General features: G+C 42.8%; 1 long non-coding RNA gene across 1 annotated transcript; it reads right to left on the bottom strand.

The window, feature by feature from the left end:
• Positions 1–460: 460 nt before the first annotated feature.
• Positions 461–11,785, bottom strand: LOC149346325 (uncharacterized). Its single transcript, XR_016292069.1, has 2 exons — positions 11,644–11,785; positions 461–908 (listed from the first exon to the last, which is right to left on the bottom strand). It is a non-coding gene; the product is annotated as an uncharacterized LOC149346325 (long non-coding RNA).
• Between the last annotated feature and the right edge of the window lie 4,468 nt (positions 11,786–16,253).

Genomic DNA, 16,253 nt, shown 5'->3' with positions numbered 1-16,253 from the left:
CTATACAGTAATATCTTTCAGCATCACTGAATTAAGTTAAACGGTAGGACGGTGGCCGAAGAAAAAAAGAAACTTACGTTGCCCTGCCTGCACTACAGGCACAGTAAAAACATGCAAAATATGCAGCAATGGCAAGTAGAGTAGAAACGAAACCTGTGCCTTTCTGTCATACAGAATGGCATGATTCACTCTAAAATAGTAATACAATACAATGAATACAACACAAAGTAATAATACCTGAACAATGAGCCCAACCAGTCACTAAACTAATGACAAGCATACGCAAAAGGAGAGTATTGAAAAAATATGCTTTGCTCACGACTAGTGTTGCATTAAGCAGCAAGATGAAAGCAACAGGACATAACGGATGCCACGGGCTGTTTGCCTTATCACAGTGTAACTGCAAAACATTTTTTCACTCCAGTTAGTACATCTTATCTTGAGACTACAATAACTTTAAAATGAAAAAAGTAACACAGACAAGACAGAAAGTAGTGCTACAATTCAAACAACCAGCCACTGAAGTGTAACAGCAAGTATAAGCATAAATAAGGCATCTTAAGCAAATTGTGTCTTGCCTGACACAAGTACGAAATGAAGTGAGATAGAAGCAACCGGACATAAAGCATGCCACAAGCTGTTTGACTTATCAGTGTAACCATATAACATTGATTCTCTATACATAGTACATCCACTCTTGTGACTACTGCATGATAAGGCATGCCAAAGGCTGTTTGGTTTATCACAGCGTACACAAAATATTGATTTAAAAAGTTGTCAAATTTCAGAACAGTTAAAGGTCAAAGTCTTGCATGATGAGGGAAGCAACCTTTGAAGAGGGGCAGTGTTGCTTCTTCTTCGAGTGCTCTGCCTTCGTTCCCCGGACAGGATTCACAGCTGCAATGGTCCTGAAACAAGGACAGAGCATTGTTACTCCTCGGACAGTGAACATATCTATACTGTCTTCAAAGAAACAATAAACATTGCAAGAAGACTGCACCCCTCCTCCTACCCCAAAATTTAATTCCTTTGTAGCCCACATTGCAGTTTCATTGTGTGCAATGGTGAATATATCCAGTAGTCTTTAGTACTTAGTACAAAACCAGACTTCAAGCCAAAATAAACCTTTCCTAAATGTTCACTTTAGTAAGGTTTTTAACAACCATAGTGTTTTGTTACTTGCGTGAAAGCTGCTCACTGAACTCCAACGCTAGTTTTTAAAGGGATGCAAAAACAACTCCATGCAACCTGTTGTTCTTGGGAAACATTCATTCTGTCTGCACTTTCCCAATTTGTTGCACGCCGCGGTGGCTCAGTGGTTGTGGTGCTCGGCTGCTGGCCCGAAAGACGTGGTTTTGATACCGGCCGCGGCAGCCGAATTTCGATGAATGCGAAATTCTAGAGGCCCGTGTACTGTGCGATGTCAGTGCACGTTAAAGAACCCCAGGTGGTCCAAATTTCCGGAGCCCTTCACTACGGCGTTCCTCATAGCGTAAGTCGCTTTGCGACGTGAACCCCCAATAAATCGAATCGAACCAATTTGTTGATGTCTGTGTGGCAGCAAAAAAAATGCATTTATTGCTGAGAAAACTAAATTTAAAAATTTTCCAGTCACTCAATTCAAATTCTGACGTATACGCCGAAAAGGACTTCATGACCACATTTTGAAGTTAGTTGCGGGGCTGCTTAGGGCCTTGTGATCTGCACCCAGAAATCTGACGTGTCGGTAGACTGCAGTCTACTTAGAAAATGAGGCAATGATGACAACACCTGTGCTTTGTTTCTTCATTTTATGTAGCTTGTAAAAGCACCATTTCAGTCTCCTTGCAATCAGACAGTAGCCTCTCGACAAAGCCCAACTTCAGTTTGCATTCAATGTTCCTTCAAAGTGCTCTCTGACACCAGAGTAGCAATGTCTATGTATACACAGGCCGAATCATCAGCATGCCTATTTTGTGTCACCCGAGAGTACAGTCGTAAGCAAAAATCTTTTTTGACAGGCAATAAGTAAGTTTGCAGCACATATTTACGTGCTTTGTCTTTACAGAGATTTAGATGCATGAGGAGGGATATGCACATTTTAGTGAAGCTGGAATTAACAGAACTGAGCAGAGGCTTGTTTGTATTACTAATGCCCCACTAGTGATACGCAAGTCTAAAATGATGTCTAGTGCTGCAGAGCAAGCTGTTACGTGAATGTGACGTTACCCTCTCACCTCTGCGCACAGCTTCCACTGTCCCAGAACAGTGCGAAGTGCCTGCTACCCTGAGTGAAAAACTTTTCTGACCACAACCTCAAGCAATAACCCAGCAAAAGGTTCATGCAGAATGCACACAAAATATTCTCTGTAGGCAGAATGAAAACAAAATTAAGCAATAGCTTCGAACAAAACTTTTGGTTGAGCATTGGGAGTCGCACCTTTTCAGTGCTATAGCATTTTCCCAGACGCCGCTAGTACGGCTCACATGCAGGCCTCAATAATTCAAGTATTAACAGCCTTTTTCAGTATCCTGGCTTATGCTCAGTTTGAACTGGGCTGCAAGGAAAAGGTACTTTCACTATCACGCTTAGCTGTCCTCGAGGCTAGTCAACACAGCTGAGCGTGTCTGTACAACATCCTGGGCTCCTCACTCCTTCCACATATATATTTCCCCCTACAGATGCACTTTGGAAGAAATATGTGCGGCTTACAGCGCACCCATCAAGAAAGCTTCATGTCAAATGCAGCAATAACAATGCTGTATCTCTCATCAGCAATCCTCACGTAGTTGACTGAGGAGCCAATTTATTGAGGCACACATAGCGAGGTATATGCCACCACAATATGCAATGCTGTATGCATGGGTTATCTTGCATAGTATACAATTCAATACTGTAGACTCAAATACCGCAAAAAGGAAGTCTTCCAGTCGACGGCACCAACCAACCATTACGATGTTGTGGTTATTTTGGCTACTTTGTGGCTTATCCTTTCCCTTTGCCAGCTGGTGTGATGGATTAACAAGTGCATGGGAATTAACCATGAAGTCGTCAGAATCATTCGACACCATAGGGGCATTTGCTGCTGCATTCTTCAGTTGTATCCAGCTATAGTCACAATATGAAGTATTGCCTAACAGTTCACGCTCAAATGAATGCAAATCAAAATACAAAAGAGAAAAACCCAAACTTCCCATTAGCAGTGAACCTGTCTCCGACAAGTGGGAGCAATGCCAGCCTTAGGGGAGGGTGACCGGTGCAATCGCACAAGTTGTCACCAAAATGGGGATGCTGAGTTGCCCTGTGGGTGTTATGCTACATCCTCCCATCCTCTACCCGCCCTCCCTCTGTCCCTTGACCTTCAAAAGAGACATTTCCAGAGCTCTTCAAAATGAGGGAGACAATATGTATGCCTGAAGCATGCCAAAATGAGTGCATAACTCGCTACTGTAGAGGGTTGCAAAGGGTGCATGCACCTTACAGACGCGGCAGTTTCAGGTGTCGTTTGTTGCGGGCAGGACCATCTAAATGACATTCTTTCCACCTGTAAGCTCTGCTGCGGCAGAAGGGAAAGGGGTAGGGGAGGACAGTTGTGCTTAGAGAGCTTTGTCAGTTCACTGCTTAGCCCTTGTCCCGTCTCAGTTGTGCAGATTCTTTCCATCTTTGAACTTAAAACTGCCTTCAGCACGCCCTGTGCATTATCTAAATCGGAACACATCTGACTGTGTCAAGCTGTATTGCATTTAACGGTGGTAGGAAATAATGTGTGCACCATTTCTCTCCCTTTTGCATGCTCTGCTCTGTGAGAATTTCATTATAGCTAGTTCTTTTAGGCACCCAGTGCCTAAAAGAAAATCAAGCAGTGCTGCAGAGCAGCACTGCTTGATTTTAGGCGTTAATTACAGACCTAAATGTAGACTGGGCTTTTTGCTAATCATCATCTTTGAAACTCACAGGATTTTGGACTGTGAGCCCATAGTTACTCATTCATAAGAAATACCTGTCTTGGACAAAAAAAATGGTTTTAATTCTGAATGGCGAGAAAATGGGCACAGAAAATTTGAATGATTTTGTAGAGAATGGTTGTAGTGCTACTATTGTTGCTATGTGCATAGATGTAGACAAAAATTTTGTGCAGCGTTCTGGCAACTTAGAAACAGAGATTTGATTTCCTGTGTCTGGCATTATGTCGGCATGGTTTGTTTTTATTTTGAAATTCGTTTGCTTCTACCCAATCACCTGTCCTGCCTCTTGCACTGTAGCCATGGACTGTGCAAATGAACTCTCCTAACAAGCTGTCTTGCCTTATGCGCAGTTCTAAGCAAGACAATTTATGAAAGAAAAAGAATGCCGAAGTGCTAAAATTGCTGGTGCATTGTGACAGTTTTCAAGAAAAAGCAGAGACGATGGAAAAAGCCCTTTTTAAAGTACAGGAACAAGATGAATTATCGTAGTAAGGTTAAAACTAACCTGATTTAGCCTGGCTAACTTTGCACAGCCTGCTGTTTAACCTGAGTAAGTTCAGCTCATGTCGACAATAGCTGTTTCGCCCCACTAAACTTTTGCCCATGTGTATGCAGAAAAGTGGAACGCCAGACCTTCTTCACACCAGACTGCAGCCAAGGCACTGTTATTAGGAACAGAAGGAATCCGTGATGATAAATATAAAGTTTGTACCATTTTCTACATATCGAACTGGAAAAAGGTTTCAATTCTCCTGTCACCCAATTTAACGCTATCAAAATTTTGTTATGCTGGCTTTTTTGTAGGCACTATTAAAAGCGGAGCAGGCAAGACTAAAACATCAGCTCCATGAGCTAAATAATGGTTTCAAAAGAAGCGGAAATGCCCTGGGAAGGCCAGTATCGTCAAACACAGCGACCCAGAGAAGAGAGATTGCATGAAAAGTGGGACAGGTGGAGTGTACTCATGGTTCAAGGAAACTAACGCAAAACTTAAAAATCTGGATACCGCTCCTCTGCTGCTTCACGGATATGTACACCAACGTAACACATGTTGACTACAATAACACCGAAGTAAATCCGGCGGGTCCCGTCCGTGACCGAATATTACAACCATTCAAGACATTTGAGTGGTTATTGCAGGGGTAGATTCACGGGTGCAACTGGAAGGGGGGGGGGATTTGAAGGAGGGAGGTGGGGTACATTAGAACCATGTATTCCTTGGACATTTCTCATCTAAGAAATGAGGTTCAACATGGCTGTTATTTAATATTTTCCAGTGGGAATCCTTTCCTTTTAATCAATTTCTCCTAATTTCTCCTAGGTGAGCATTACCATATATCCTAAACAAGGTTTCTCAAAGACACCTCAAAAACAACAGTCTTCAGTGGACGCTGGATATTTAACATATTAAGACAGAGTATTCTGATTCTGCTGCAAGCTCTTTGACAGGGATCCCATGTAATCACCAGCGGCAACTGGATAAAAGGACTGGAGGCACATGGCACAGATTCTTAGAAGCCTCGAATATTTGACACATCACTTCGCACCATATCAGGCTTGCACAGAGGCAAGTCTAAGAATGAAGCATAGCAAATACATTGACAAGGAGCATGAACTCATCATGGCACAAGCGAAGAAACTCTTCAAGAATATCTTAGAGCACCTGATCAAGATAAAAAGCATATATGGTATTTCATGGCTGTTCAGACTGGCTTTTTGCAATCTGTGAGGAACCAGGGCAAAAAAAAATGACAACAGACTACACAGAAGGAGGACCACAAGGACTGAAGCACTGAATGATCAACTTTTGTAGTTTCCTGTCAGCACACATGGCAAAAAAAGATGAAACCATATCAGGAGATACCCCGAAACAATGTGACAAGTGGTTTTTTTTAAGTCTGAAAAAACAGAGGGAATAAGCCAGCAAGGATCTGCACAGCTGTTTCTAGGACACAGCAGAAAAGCAAAGTTAGTGAAGAATGGCCAACAAGGAACATGGAAGAAACCAGGGTGGAAACAAGTGCACAAGACATGGTCTTGAAAGCTAAAACCAATAAAAGAGATAAAAACGTCACAGGCCAATGAATAACAGGGCAAAAGGCTAAAAAGATTAAAGTCGCAAAAGTGACAATGAGGTCAAAGACCAAATGTAAAACCAGAAGCAAGTGGTGAAGGCAAAAAATAAAAAATACGACTGAAGGCCGAGGGTGCACATGGTGAGACAAGTGTCGCATATATAAAATCTGGTATTGCATGACAAATAGGCTGGTACTTTTTCAAATAATGAAACTGAAGGTTTCCTTATGCACTGGTCCTTGATTGCCAGTATCTTGCCTGCTTTTATGATTTCACAAGCCAGTCAGTTCTTGTTCTTCGCTATTAATTCCATTCTTTGAAATTCGGATAAACGTCCTGTTTCCAAAATTTTACAGTTCCAACAGTGAATGCCAAGATGGCAGCATTACTCATTATCAGAAAAAGAACTAGCCTACCTGCCATCCAATGCCTGGTTTTAGCTACACAACACTTGTCTTATCATGTGTATCCTGGGCCTTCAGCAGTATTTTTTTATTTTTTGCATTCACCACTTGCTCCTGGTTTTACACTTCGTCTTTTCCCTCATTGTCAACTTTTATCACTTTTAACTTTTTAGCTTTTTGGCCTGTTACTTGCTGCCCTCTGAGCTCTTTATCTCTTCTATCACTTGTAACCTTCAAGAGCATGTCTTACTTTTTCACTTGTTTACATCGTGTTTTTTGGCATGTTTGTTGTTGGCCATTCTTCGCAACCTTTGGTTTTTTGCTGCTTCATAGATCCAGCTAAGCAAATTCTTGCTGGCCCATTCCCTGTCTTTTCCGCCTAAAAAAAATCTGCTTGTCGAATGTTTGTCTTATTTTGGTGTTCCGTGATACAAGCTTTCATATCAAATGGACCTTGCCTAGCTTTTTTCGTCGTGTATCTGACAGCTAGGAAGGTGTACAAATAGCTGTCCCCGTTTCTTCTGCTATAAAAGTTGGCAGTTCAGCATCCACGTTGCCGCCTTCTGTGCAGCTCTTTGCTCTTTGTAAACAACGAAAACTTTCTGCGATTACCTGAGCTTCTTGGTTAATACGACAAAGTCATAAAAGAGCATATAGGTGTGTGCCAGATGTGGTAGATCACTACTGCAGCAAAACAAATTAGAATAAAATATTTCACGTGATGGTGAAGAATGTGATCAAGCATTTCACAGAAAATGAAATGACTGAAGTGAGTGTTTTTTGCCTCTGATGCCTCCCTTCTGGCTAGCAATTTCATGAGTACTGGAAAAGGAATGTGTACTATGGTGGCAAAGATACCTTGGTGAAAAGGGTATCATGCTGCGCCATCTAATAAGTATTGTGAATTTTTTTTCCCCGTAACGCAAGTGCAAGTGCTTCTGGGGCACTGCAACAGCAACAACTGGCTCTCTTGGATAAGTCGGGAGCTCACTCTATGCAACTGTTTCTTACCAAATAAGCACTTTATCGGTCCCTTCATTACTGGGATCATGTTGCTGCCACTTCTCTTTGAATAACAATACTACTTGTGTTACTTTGATGCCCATTCTATTTATGTCCCTTGGTCTGGTTGATTTATTAAAGAAATTTTAATCAGACATATAATATCTATGCTTTGCTTATGCATGCACTTTTAGAAGAGGAGCTGAAGGTGTCAGCATTTTCAGTTCATGTAACTAAACTCATCTCTCAGTGGCAAGCCTCTTTGCTTTTCTATATTTTAAACCGTACTATCTGCTTGCAAAGTCGGTGGTCCGTGACCTTCGGTGGCATTGAGGTGGCGACTTCCGGGTGCCGCTATTGGTTTGCAGTATCCCTTCAGGCTGCAGCCATCTAAGGGCACAGCTTGCGGTAATGTACTGTAAAGCACAATTTTATTTTACAATTAGGCTTCCCTCTGAAAAATATCGAAAAAAAAATTGCAATGTAAAAAGGTAATATAAACAAAAGAAAATAATGAGAGGCTTTGCAAGTATGGGCCTCAGCAAGGGCTCACACAAGGTGCGGTAAGGTCGTCCCTGAGGCAACGTGATACTGCCAAAATTACCTGGCAATGTTGCAATGTTGCAGGGGTTACACTTACTGAAAGCAGAAAATTAAGAAAGTACGGAGGCTGGGACACATCTTAAGGTGGTACTTGTGAATCACTGCGTATTTTGAGGGACTGTTCTGCTACCGTATACGCCTGTGCACACAGACAGGGAAGCTACTGGCAAAGCGTTGTTTGGTAACTGTCATCACTGATTACTTAGTTAAATATGGGGTCCTTCACTCCATGCAAGGACACTGGCATGAAAGCTACAAACTGCTGGAAATGAAAAGTTGCATGTCATTCAGAGATCTGCCCTCGGCCGTTGTTTACGAGGCATTGGATGGATACCTAGCACACTTCCCTCTTTTCCGCATCTCTGGAGGCATCTGCATATATCATATAGTGTAAAAAGAATTTTTTCCATCTTTCTCCTCTTTCGTCCTTCCCACAGCACAATGTATCCAACACAAGCCTAGCTAAACTCTCCGCTTTTCTAATTTCCGCTTTTCTTTCGCTGCAGCGTCTAAAGATGCACCTCACAGACTGTTCATTCTCACTGAGCGTATGGAGGATGTAGCTGCCGGTCCATGGCTAAATCTCATCCAACATGATAGTGGATGCTGCCAGCCAGTGCACTACTGCTGCGTGCAACACTCTTCTCTGCGAAGCATTTGCAAGTTGCATGCCACATACTGTGACTTTCGAGGAGCTTCAAAGGGAAGTTTTCCCATTCTTATATCGCCGGCTGTCATTCAGATGAAGTAAAACAAGCCCAGTTCTCCCAAAAAATCTCAGATAATGTCTTCACACCCGGTTGCACGTGCATATAGCACTCCATCGCTCGCACCAGTTCACAAATATAAGCAGCAAGCTACGCGGCGTGCACCAGCAGCTTGGTGCTTTCACACTGGTCTTGTAATCTGTCACCTCTGCTCATAATTTAAGCAAGTTATCACCAGCACTGAAGCGCAGCAGAATGCTTGTTAGATCGAGCGCCTATGCTCTGCACAGCACGCATATTCCTAGATGCACCTATCCGTATTACATAAGAAACATAATGCTAGCTCTTTTTTATCACCAGATATAATATTCATCCTTAAAATATTTATATTATGCCTCAGAGCGATGCAAAAGCAATAGTATGGGGAATTTATTTGCAGCGTTGCCCTACGTGACTCGAAGAGATACTCCACCACAATACTCAAGAACATTGTGGAGGAGCAACCACAAAGCAGGAAGCATGTACAGACCACTTCCGGGCCAACATTGACATTTCTGAGGGGAATACAAGGAAAGTGCCTAGCTCGCTGCTTGGTCTTTCAGGCGGAAATTTGCACATATTGAGTGGTTCGAGCTTAGCATGAGCCAATGGGCCCTTCTCAGCCAATGCCACACACCACACGTGTATTTGGAGCACTGACCCTGCACACGCACTCAGCTTCGACTGAGGGACAGCGGATCGTCGCAAGTAAACAAACCTTCAAGTTCACATAACGGACTTCAGCGCACAACAGAAAAGCACACATGTGCACCATGCTGCATGGAAATAGCCAGGAATAATTTTGCAGTTCACACACCCTAACCAAACGATATGTGGCGAACGGTGCAACCGGAGAACATGGTGTTTGTCATGCGATCAAGCAGTTCATTGCATGGAGCTCTCAGATTATGTGCGCCAAACACCAATTGGCCCATTCCGGGCAGTGAGTAAACATTCTTGAGCCCAAGGTATAACCAATCCTGAGAGAATTCAAAGGAGCACTATGAGAGTAAATCGAGTAGACTGCCAGGCAAGAATCAAATGGCCGGACTTTGAAAAACACTGTCAGATTTGTCCGATGTATTTGGAAAAAAAAAATGCTGCGGGTCTACCCAACGTACTAAGAGGAGGAAATTCACCGGGTCCATCCAGCGTACCTTTAGCCACAGCCTCCTCTCGCAGTCAGTAGTGAGAGCAAACCATACAAAAATTTCACTGCTCTATTTAATAACCCCATTGTGAGTTATATAGACAAAAGACTTAGCAGATGAACACAATTCCAAAAAATGCTGGAGCTAAAGAAGATTATTTTTTGACAGAACTCACAAAATGACTGCTAACATGAACAAGGAAGCCTCATTGACTTAGTGCGCTCAAAACATTGTCTGCAAAAATGAAGCACTGTGGTTGCAAAGGCTTGTACACTTACACCATGATTTCAGTCATGTTGACTGACATGATAAGTACAAACACCATGCATGACCCGCCACTAAACCAGGGTGTCAAGCAAGCTACTTTCGTCCAGTTCCCTGACTTTTCCATGGTTTCCCCGACTATTTAAGTCAAAATCCTCTGAATACTGAAGAGGCGGGAAAACACAGTGGCCAATGGTAATGGACAGTATACATGACTTATTCACAGCAAAAAACTTTATACTGAAACTTCAAACGCTGCAATCAAAATAGATTTGCTCTTATTTGAGGCAGCTGATTTCTTCTTGAAGAAAGTCCAGCTTCAATGCGACTTATGAAGATATTTTTGCTTTTTCTGTTCGATTTCTCTAACACAAATGGTTAACATAACCTTTATTCTTCTGAGCATACGTTGTCTCCACTAAGTGTGTTCATAATTACAATTTTTATTTTAAAGTGCAGAGTATTAAAAACTGGCTTAGATTACAAGACAAATGTGTTTCCGCATAATACAGCAATGAAAAGCACCAGACATTGGAGAAATATTTAAATCCTCATCAATTATCCTATCCGAACACCGATTAAGCACCACAAAATACAAAAACAAAATACAAAATATAGCATACCCTCCAAATAACGCCAGAACCATATCAGCTGCCAGAGCTCAACATTAAAGAAGCTCCAGCAACCGTAGTGTAAATACGATCAAACCATTACAAAGTTCATCGCACAGTTACATGAACACAAGTCCTCGTACTTACTAATAGCGAAAGAATGCTGACAATTTCTGCGAAGTACCATCTACGTCAAATCCATCAAATCTGCATGGTGACACCTTCAAATCTATCCATAAACAATGGATGGTTACATGGCCACAAAAGGGTTACTGGCATTGCATGCACATATGCACTCTTCAGTAAACCCTCTCCCCCAGGTGCTGTGCTCCTCTGGGCAAGTATCTATGACCCCTATAAGCAAGCAACGTGTATGACTTCCACCAAAATAGCCATACACTGCTACATAATCTCAGAAGCAATATAGTACCATGTACCCCTTCCAACCCTTTCATATTAGTGACTGGGCACCATGCAATGCAGGTAGTATAGCCATAATCTGTGAAGAAGTTGTTGAAGATCAACTCCACAAAAAATAGTTTTATCTGTCTTTCCTTTGCACAGATTTTTCAGAGCGCTATTTTACCAGCTGCATTAACCAAGCAGCAGCAGCAGCAGCAGCAAAATTTCATTCCATAGCTGATTCGTTGCCTGGGTTCAGCAAACATTTTCTTACTTTTTTAAAAATTGCTTTTGCACTTTGTTAGCATTTTCATAAAAAGGTCTTATGATAAAGTGGTATATACCTATAACTTTTATCATGACTGCGTATTTGAGAAGTGGCAAAACCAAAACAAGAAAGGTTATCACAACTCAGTTAACAAGCGAGATAGGTACTTACTGCTGTGTGAACTCCAGGCAGAGGCTTGTTTCCTTGGGGTACACAACATTGAAAGCAAAGTGCACCAAAAACATGAGCTTGAAAGCCTGGCATGGGTTGGCTGCGTGCATCACTGGCAGGGTGTCGATGCATATGGTGAAGCTCCTCGCAGTAAGGAAAATGCCTCCTGCACAAACAAGTTTTATATCAGGAATGCTCGCCCGAGTGCGGTACCACAGAGTTATGCCTTTTGCAATGATGAAAGGAGAACATGGCATGTCCCCGATGTTGTCATCACTGGCAGATCCCTGGCATAAGAGTGAGTTTAATGCGTATAAGAATTGTCTACTAAAGTAGCACCATGTGAAAGCTGCAACTTTAAACCAGTTACAAATAAGCATGCAGCAGAGTATAAGCATAAATAAGTCATTTCTGTGCTTGCTCAGGCTCTTATTTTTCTCAACAATGCGTGGTGAAATGCTTTGGAGTGTATACAAATAAGCGTCAACCACATATCAAGGCCCTAAAAATCAGCATAGGCATTTACAAGTGCTGGATTGTCTACAATACATAAACAGTGCACCGTTTTAGTCAAATGCAGCCCAAGAACACAGTGTAAATGCCTCTCAAAAGCAAAAGAGGCCCTCCATCGAGTGTTGCCAAGAGACTGTCCTAGCACTGCAGTTAATCCGGCCGACCGGTAGTCAATAACCTTGCACCTGCCAGCCCCCTCAAACGTCACACTACTAGGTCACAGGGGAATTATTTAACATAAGTAGAGCGCAGCTTGCGTTTTATCTCAAGCAACCGAGCAAACTGTTTGTAAATGACTATGTTTTAAGTAGCATAGTACGAGGTACTAAGGTGCGCAGTCGTCGTGATCGGCGCTGTGCTGGGGAAAGTTAGAGCTCGTGTAGTGAATGCTGAATGGTGTACTGTTATCTCGAAGCGCCCATTTAGCGAGTACACGAACTATTTACTAAAGAAGCACCAGAAAAACGCAAGCAGCAGATATCGTATTCAACAGCCACAGAGCCCAAGCAGACACGCGCGGCACGGTTGTGGGCGGGCGGATGTATGGATGGTAGTGGCTTAACCCTTCGTATCGGGCGGTGGCTCGCGCCTCCAGCCTAGGATTCCACCCCCCCCCCCCCACCTTTTTAATTTGTATTTTAATATGTACAATTTGGCCATCTTTCATAAAGTTACTCCTCCCTTGACCTCTTCCACGGGCTGGCCGAAGCGATGGCGATTGACATTGGAGGATACGGACTGAGCTCGCGTGTCGAAGGCGCTCAAAAATCTCGAATGTCGGCCCCAATGACATCAGTGCCACTGAAAAATTTCCCTGTGGCAGCGCAAGTACGGCATTTGAAACGCCTGTGTAGAAACTTTTCAGCCTGCGTTGACGCGTGCAACGCTATTTCGGCTCAAAGATAAGATCAGTTAAATCTTCCAAAATGAACACAATTACTGCATTACTTTTACCGGCATGAATAAGCGTAAATAAAAATAAAAAGACACAACGTACACTTATAATCCTTTCTTAGACGAGAAACGAATTTGAAAATCCCGCGCTCTTTGACGTCCTCCTCCGCTAACCAATCGCGTACTTCCCTGGCCTAAAATTTCCCGCGCTTACTCACTCGGTTCTCTTAGGTGTGCATATCTGCAGACAAAGCAAAATTTGTGCATTTTCCCGCAAACTACCGCACTCTTCCGTGTTTCTCGCTTGTGTTCCTCTCTCTTCCGCGCGCTCTGCACCTTTTGTGAGAGACAGTAAAGCAGCAGTGACGCATCGGCGGTAAAGCGGCTGTGGTGGGCAAGCTCAATGTCCGCCGGCGATTTATCTTCACTGCCCTGTTCAACAGCAGTACAAGCCCGCAACAATACTCCCAAAAGACGACAAAAAGCGTATCATTCATGCCGGTAAAAATGTGCACCACTCACCTTGTGTGCGAACGGTCTGATCGGTGAAAATCACGGACACAGCACGCCGGCATTATCCTAGCTCCCCGCTCATCGTCCAAGCCGTCCTCCATGATGCCGTCAGTCGATGAATGCAGGATCGCAGCAAATAGTACTGCTTCTCATTCTGCGCGCTAATATTGCGCGTAGAAACTTTTTGACGCTTAAAATATGTAACGTGATTGATGAAAAGTAGCAAAGGTTTTTCGGATCACTTTTTTTGTGTAACGGCGGTGCTCACGTCACCAACTTTCGGTGAAATGGGCGTGTTGCGGCTCCAAAAACAGAAAATTACTTTCTTTTTCGTGAACGTGTTTCTGTTAAGGGCGCAAAACAGATATTCTCTGTATGACAACAGAAAATTTCCGTAAAAATGCTTGTCATTTCACACACATTTCTTACAGTGTAGCTATGACGCGCTACCACGCCAACGGTGCCAAAGTTTGACGCTTGAAAATCCTGCATTTATTTGCTAAATAAAGATCACTGAGTATTTTGCAGTCATCTACAAGTGGCTATGATATGCGGTATATGAATCTCGCACTGCAAGATTTCCCATTGATTTCAAAACATTGTGACGTAATTGTTGACCAATAGGCAACGTCGCTGATGGCTTACGATTCGGATGGCGCAGAGGTCAAACTTTTCGCCGAAAGAGAATGTACCTGCAAGGACAAATAGCCGAATGCGATATCCCCAAGTCCGCTCGCAGGAAAACGTTGTAAGATATATCAGCAGGAATGCAACAAAATTAACGCACCGGACGCCAGCGGCTAGACAAAGAACCACTCACGTGGCTGCAACAACGCTCGGCGACCACAGTGTCTTCAATAGGCCGAGAAGTGAAACCTCCCCGTATCTAACAAAAATATAGACGTAATCTCTTGTTCTCATGGAAACGGAATGCTATCCCGCAGCGCTTGTTTCATGATGTTTCGCCAGCCAGCCATCGTTCAGCAGAAGCCCGCGAATCACGTGCAGTAACCGTTTTCTTTTTTTTAGCTCTAGACCGGACGCGCAGTGACAAATGCAAGGGACAGCGAACAACGACTGAAACAACCATCTATTGAGGTACGAGGGCACGAAATCGCGTCAGGCGACCGTTGTTGCTTTGTCATAACGGCGCCACTTCTTCCCATGTAAGAGGTTACATTAGAGGGACAGAGTGGGCTGCTTAGTACACAGCCATCTTGTGACACCTAAGAGAAGTTGGGAACTTCATCTGTGAACAGAGTGAAATTCTGTGTCCCTAACTGCATATTTTTCACCGTGCTCTAAGCCATCCTTAGTTTTGCGGCAACACCAAACCTGGAGATATATCACCTAATACGGAGTCATCAACCTGATGAACGGCTGCTCGTGATTACATTTCCTGCGCAAAGTAGTTATGCATCTCTCAGCTAGAATTCAGTAATACAACCTGGAACTCGCAGCGACTATGGACAAAGAATACACAAAAAGAGAACAATTTCACGCGGTATGGAAGGTGGGCGGGCCTCGCTCACAACTATCGAAACAGAAAATTCTTATTTTCCAGGAAAACAATACTGGACATGGTGCCATCGTTAAACGCAAGAAGGTGCGCTAACGTTCTGTAGCAAAAAGTGAGCCCTTTCTACTGCCGAAGTTTTGCTTTTGCAAGAACGGTCGCTCCCTTTTGTTGTGAAAGTTTTTGTACAAAATGGATGTTTTGTGCTTAAAGCGTAGAAGCGATCGGCAGCTTTTCTGCGGCCTCATGCTAACGCCCGCCTACCCAGGTGGCCGCGTCACTTTAGTGAGCGCAAAATCCTCGCTTCTGAGAGTGAACAGAACAGAAAGAAGAGACCTGGACAGAAGACATGCGTGGAGTTTCAACAATGTTTATTCGTAAAAAATAGACCTGTATGCCCCATACCGTATGCCCCAAGGAAATAAATAAACTAGTGTGAAAGCCACGTCACGCCATCCGTGGGATGCGACCTAGGATGTTTTGTTCAATCAGGAAGGTAAAACAATCTTTCAAATATTACATTCTATTGCGAAAGCATTTCTAGGCGATGTCTACGGGGTCACGTCACCGAAACGTGCCCGCAAAACATGTCCACACAGATATAGCATTAAACTAATGGTTGCGATTGATAGCGGACGGTGTTAGGATGCTGCGCAAAAAAATTATGTCGATAGAATGATTGCTTAACTAATTACAGTATAAAATGTGGAAAAAACATCGAAATAGGGCAAACGTCTATATATTGAGTAAACGGAAAAACAGCCGTGGACGGAAAAATAGTAGAAAAATAGGCAAAGCCATGAAAATTATCTCTGAATTGAATTTAAATGTATTTCATGATGATATTTAACCTAATAAAAATTTTCATTGAGATATATTATCTTCTTAATTACCATCAAAAACAATTGGACGGTTTAATATGCTGGACAGGATTATAAGTGGACGGGAAAGCAACCACTGCGCTAAACTTTAAAAAACTAAAATGGTTGATTAAGATAAAAAAGGTAAAATAAGAGTAAATAAATCGATCTTTAATTAAAGCATAAGATAGTTCCGCCTGTTCAGTAGATAAATTAATTAACAAACAAAAATAAAATAATAAACACAGGCAAAGAGACCAGATCAGTGCCGAGGAGGCATCAATGCTTTCGTATTCTACCAATGCGGGTCGCTG

Source organism: Amblyomma mixtum, chromosome 4 (assembly GCF_055824585.1).
Source record: "Amblyomma mixtum isolate Tamu chromosome 4, ASM5582458v1, whole genome shotgun sequence".
Taxonomy (NCBI): domain Eukaryota; kingdom Metazoa; phylum Arthropoda; class Arachnida; order Ixodida; family Ixodidae; genus Amblyomma; species Amblyomma mixtum.
Note: the sequence above shows the minus strand (reverse complement) of the source record. Positions and strands in the feature narration are given on the sequence as shown.